Source organism: Bradysia coprophila, unplaced genomic scaffold (assembly GCF_014529535.1).
Source record: "Bradysia coprophila strain Holo2 unplaced genomic scaffold, BU_Bcop_v1 contig_70, whole genome shotgun sequence".
Lineage (NCBI taxonomy): Eukaryota > Metazoa > Arthropoda > Insecta > Diptera > Sciaridae > Bradysia > Bradysia coprophila.
Genome location: NW_023503941.1, coordinates 4,760,694 through 4,766,951, shown reverse-complemented (window position 1 = coordinate 4,766,951; position 6,258 = coordinate 4,760,694). Strand labels below are relative to the sequence as shown.

The window sequence follows — 6,258 nt, the reverse complement described above, 5'->3', positions numbered from 1 at the left end:
TTGAACAAAACAAAATTGATTAGTCGTCTCTGCCAAATCAGATCCGACAATCAAACGAGGCATTCATGGCGTTCCCTGCAAAAACTTTTGTTGCTCATTTTCGGAAGACGAAGGCCAAATACGGTGCATACGGTAGACGGATTGATGCAAAGTATTTTGCCATCATAACCTAAACTAAGTTACCATTACAGCCAGCAACAGCACCGGGGAACCGAATATTGAAATCGCTATTCCGGAATTGGCAGGAGTGGCCGAATCTAAAAAACGGAAGGGCGACGATTTTGAGGAACCATCTGGTGATACTGATGAAGTGGTCCTCACATTCAAAAATTCTCCAGTTCTGACATGGGTTCATTACGACGACGAGCAGAAAGTTGACATTGTCAATGTGGCCAGTGCCAGTAATATCTGGTAGTGAGGGAGTGGACCTCAATTTGTCAGAAGACGGGACCAAGCTTGTGATCAGTTATACTTGGCCGCTTGTCATGTGTGTGCCGAGAATTCTTTTCTGCCGAAAAGCGTTGACCATGCCACTTTCGCACCCAAGAATAAATGCGATGTCTGCTGAACTGGTCAAGCGAGGAATTACAGAGAAGAACCGACCTACCGGCACCATCACTATTCGATTGCCTATTAAAGTGCAGCGTGAAGTGGGAACATGGGATTTTGATGGAATGCGAATGCACGATACCGATGTGATTTTGTTCAGCTTTAAAGCTTACCAGAAGAAAATTGTAATTGATGATGCAAACACCAGTGTTAACTAAAATCGATTGCCCGTTCTTTACATAATAAAGACGTTTCCGGAGTATCATAAATTCTTAGTTTTATATTGTTATGGGAATTCCATCGAAACATATTCAGATATTAAAAAAGAGTCCTTTCCCGCACTCTCCAATCAGCACAAAGATTAGAACTCACGGTTTGTGGCCATATTTATTACGAACAGTGTTTGTTCCAGCGCATCCTGCAATGACATAATTGTCCGTGTGGACAAAGTCAATCAATTTCAAAATTAAGAAGGATTTACGTCGACGAACGCTTTAGCTTTGTTTGGAAACGAATTTCACAGATCCAGTCGCAACAGTCTGTGGACATTTGTTTTGCCGCGGATGTGTGGTACTAGCAATCACGAGAAAGAATAAGTGTCCGATCTGTCGTCGACAGTTAGATAACAAGCACCTTACAAAAATAAATGTCCATCATTAGCAAAATGCTTTATTATAGAGTTTGTATGTCTGTAGAATATTTTGATTGGAAACAGCAGCAAAAAAATTAAATTGCGTTACTGTTGGAACGCATATTTATTGAATTTGCTGCATGATCGGTAAAATGCATCGAATTATTTGGAATTTAATTTTTATTGTTGATTTGGCAATGAGTTAATGAACTGACATTTATGTGCGATTGGAGCAGGGAAGAATTCTTGCATAAAAGCAGGTGAGTTAATGGAATAAATATACGGTGTTCAAGTGAGAGGAATGGCGAAACGACAACCAGATCAGATTCTTTTGTATAATTTTTGACAGCAGACCCCGAGGTAGTTTTCCATCTCGCTCTACTTAAACACTGTATAGTCATTTTGTTATTGTTGAACCAAAACGAGCTTGTTTCAATTAGTTCTCCGAGCTCAGGTGTTCGGGTTCTATAGTAACACAGAAGAGCTTGGTTGACCTCACAGGAACAAAAATGTCTCAATGATCGTTTATTGTGGACGGACAATAAACGCAACGCAGTCTAACAACGAAGACTCACAAAAGGGAAGAGTTTGACACAAAAACTATTGATAAGTTCAGACAGTCAAAGAATCTCACCCACCCAACAGGTCTCCGATTGAAATACTATACTATAATCAACAAGTTGGAAGTATTGGCGAACATCTTCGATAACATTGACCTTCAGAAAATGTATCATTTATTTACACGTTCGTATCGGTTTACATAACCTATCAACCCGATCAGTTAACAAGAACAGATTACAGAAACTAATGAGTATCATATTTTTGCGCGGATCTGTTACATTTTAATGCGAATTAATATAAAAGCCGGTGTTGCAATCATTTCAACTGCATTAATCAACAATCGGGTTCGTAGTGATCAGTGAGTAGTGAATTTATTTGGGTAAGTTCGGTGGCAATAATTCGAATTAATTGAAAAGCTTAATTTATTATAAATTCAATTTGACGGTTATATGGACGAAGTGGATGTCAATAATTAGAATATTTGTCAGTTGAAAAGTTAATTTGAAAAAAATAATTTTTGTGCTTGAAGACTGAAATTCGTCGGATTTCGACACGCATTCTACGATCGAAAAGTTCAATTTTTCTGTACTTCTCAGAGAGAGGTATTTGCGGCCAAGAAAGTACTTTCTCGACGCTCTCTCCGGCCGAAAATGGATTTTCATATATATTTTTCCGGATGGGATCAAGTGTGCATGCTTTGTTGTTGAAATGGCTCGTAGAGTGATTTCTTTGTTAATGTTGTTGTTGTTTCGTCTCATTTCAGTTTTCAAGCGCAAAAATGTCGTTTGTGACTCGTGATGAAAAGTTGAATTTTTCGGTATGTACACGTCGTAAGCATGTCCTAATCGGCTCCGCCTCATTAGGGCAAGCTTACGACTAGTCCGACAAATCCAATTTTCATCACTCGTGTCAAAATGTGCTATTTCGTTAGTTCAAAAATAATTTAAACAGTTTTTCAGTCAAATCAATGTGTCATTTAAGAGACACCACCATTTGACTGAAATTATAGCCTACATTTGGGCGTTTTGTATTTCATTTTCGATTATATCTTCCTATTCGCGTCCTTTGTGGAAAACGCTGGACCATCGTTTTGTGCCAAGAAGGGTGGCTTTGAGTAACAAAATGATAAATGTTTGTGGTGATATAGCCTACTACGAGGAATTTGTGACAATTTTCGTGAACTATTGCGTTTTATCGTAGTAGGTTACATACACCAAAAACATTTACTATTTTTACTCGAAGCTAACACATTTTGACCCAAAACGATGGTCCCACTCTTTCAAGAAAGGTCGCAGATACGAAGTTATCACCGAAATTATATTATTCAATTCCAAAGACCAAGGTTAGCTCGATTTCTTTAGGGCCAACTCTCAACTCAATAATAATCAATTCCTAATCTTTCTGTACATTCAATCAGTTTACTTTGCCTTTCCGTAACTTCGTCGACTGCAGCTGCTTCCTCAATTGCTCCAATCATTACAACTGTATCGCAACTTCCCCTGCAATCGTAATACGTGTTACTTCCGTTAAAATTTTCCAGAGCCGTGCAATTTTCATGTTCGATTTCCGTGTTCGACTTCAACTCCCGGGCTCGATTTCAACTTCGCATTCTATTTTCAATTTCCATGTTTATTTCCGTGTCCATTTCCGGGTCCCATTTCCACGTACAATTTCCGTGTCCAAATCTCACGTTTCGTTTCAGTGTCATATTTCCACGTTCGATATCTTTATTTCAGTGATTGACGTTTCAATTGTTTATTACATTCCTTTCCACTTCTATTTCGCGTCCTCTGGGTCCATAACCTGTTTTCAGAGGTTTTCCGGAATAATAAACGGGAGCTTGTAGAAAAAGCGACTCTGTATATTAAAGTGAACAATAATTGTGCAGGGTACACTAATCCAAACTTGAACAATTTGATTAGTCGATGACTAAATCTAATAGTGTCCTCTTAAAAAAAAAACTTAAATTGGTCAATATGAATGGGGAGGATTAATGCACATTCATGCATCACATCGAAATAGCTTCGTTCTTTAATAAACTTGTCAGAAATTTCTTTCAATTTAGACAAAAATAAAATTTTTAATGAAAATAATTGACGTTTTATTACGACGACTAATTAGAAATTTAATTTTCAATCTCGTTCCCAGAGTAAAAATGTCGATTTTCAAAAACGTGTGTGGTTTGCTGATGCTTTTGTCGATGCTGATGGCAACGGCTGATGCAGTTATACCGGATCGTTTTGCCGGTTTCGGTTGTCACACTGGTTATTGTTGGACAGCGTGCGATAACTTTGGGGAGGGTGCTGGCTGGTGTTGGTCCACAAAGAGCTATTCACAAAGTTATAGATACGTAACTTGTAACACTAATCGGGATTGCGAACAGAATTGGAAATGCGCTTCTATTTGTAGTGTATAATGCAAGAAATTAGATTTGACGCTGGATTGCATTACATAAAGACAGCAGAATATTGATTAGTAATTGTAAAAATAAACCAACAAATTTACTTAAAATTGTTTTAATCAGACTGACATTCCAAAATCATCTTCTTCCTCGTTTTATTTTTGCTTTTGACTAAATTATGTAAAAAACGAGCCGTCAGAACAGTCGGAGCGTCTGCTGCGACTGAGCCCCGTACAAACCCGTATATCTATTGCGTACGTGACCCTAGTGCGTCTGTCACCCTACTTTGACCGTAGACCAATTGCACCCGTAAACGTAGTTGAAGTCAAATTATTATGAAATGTGTACATCTTAGAAATTGCGCATAGCGCAATTACGAAGCCCCGTACGACGTTCCTTTCAAATAAAACAAAAATTTCAAATAGCCCTAAAATTTAAATTTATCCAAATTTAATTTTTTTTTCAACTACATTCTATTCGGCCTTTGATTACCTTCCAAATGAAACAAAAAATACGAAAAACGGATGAAATTTGCTCGAGTTATATTCAAAATACACATAGGGCCCTAGTAGCGGCCTTAGTCCGAGGACCCAAATTTAATTTTTTTTCAACAACATTCTATTCGGCCTTTGATTACCTTCCAAATGAAACACAATTTACGAAAAACGGATGAAATTTGCTCGAGTTATATGTAAAATACACATAGGGCACTAGTAACGGCCTTAGTCCAAGGACCCAAATTTTTTTTTTTTTTTTCAACAACATTCTATTCGGTGTTCGATTATCTTTCAAATGAAACAAAAATTACGAAAAACGGATTAAATTTACTTGAGTTATATGTAAAATACACATAGTGCCCTAGTAGCTTTTCACTTCTAAGGCCCTAACTCACGGTCCACTCACCCGATTTTAAAAAACTTTTTCCTGGATTGGTATTGACAATACCTATCATTTGCCGTGTCATTTACATTTCCATCGTTTATTTTGCCATAAATATAACCAAAAGACCTTAAATCACTTAGGTGGCACTAACTCACGAAGGGCCGAAGGAAAAAAAAAATTTTTGAAATCGGATTTGATTTACTCAAGATATCGACGTGACGGACAGACGGACAGACGGCCCAAATTTTTATTGCGGATTCGTCATCTATGAACATAGGCAAACACTTTGCCCTTACCGTCTGCTTCGAATTCCATCAATTACACACGGCATCGTAATCCTATAAGCCCCTTCGTACTTCGTACGGGGCTAAAAACTTTCCGGATTTAATTTAGGCCGAGGTGCGTTCCTCATTTATCGTGTTATGGGTCTCGCACTTGCAATTTCGTTGTTCTCTTATTGCGTTAGCCCGAATCGCCGTTGTCGCATTTGGCCAACACAGCTGAGTTTACGTTTAGGTATTCCCCTTTTACGCACCTAAAAAACTTTTTTTTTTTGATCGACGCAACCATAACCATTCAATGACTGTTTAATTGCATAACTGTTTTATAGCGCTGAAAATTCGTGAGATATTTTTTCTTTGTGCAATGCACACTGAGTGATTTTAAGCCTCCAAATTTTGTAAACAATCGGTGTGATATTGCTAGAGAGCTGCCTTGCTTTGTGACATTTTTATGAGACACATAAGGACCTATGCTCACTTTTGGTTCAAAATGCTGAACTCACTTTGAATTGTTTGGAAGAGATCTGATGCGTCTCATGTCTCTTGGCGTCAGAAAACAATTAGATCCCATCAAGAGCGAACATGTTCGTGGCATTCCCAATCCTCATCTCCACTAAATATCTCGGATAAATATCAAATATCGACCCCAGTTTGTAGAGAGATGTTCTATCTACTATAATAAAACACCGAGATGTTCTTCTAACCGAGGTTAAGAATAGAATGAATTTATTTGCTTCGCATGAACAGTACTTATAGGCAAATCCAAAGTCTACTTTGATGTAAATCAATTCAATGGCAAACTGTGATCACCACAGGGAGTTGCGGGAAATATTAACTACTATCTAAAGGCAAGAATGTATTCGTAGCTTGCAACAAATTCGATCAAATTAACTTTTATTTTGTTTACTTTAATATTTTACCCAGAACATTTATTCAACAAATCTAGCATTAAC

General features: G+C 37.7%; 1 long non-coding RNA gene across 1 annotated transcript; it reads left to right on the top strand.

Annotated features, from left to right (window-relative positions):
* The first annotated feature begins 2,020 nt into the window (after window positions 1–2,020).
* LOC119083851 lies at window positions 2,021–4,252 on the top strand. Its single transcript, XR_005088955.1, has 2 exons — window positions 2,021–2,120; window positions 3,890–4,252. It is a non-coding gene; the product is annotated as an uncharacterized LOC119083851 (long non-coding RNA).
* Window positions 4,253–6,258: the final 2,006 nt, after the last annotated feature.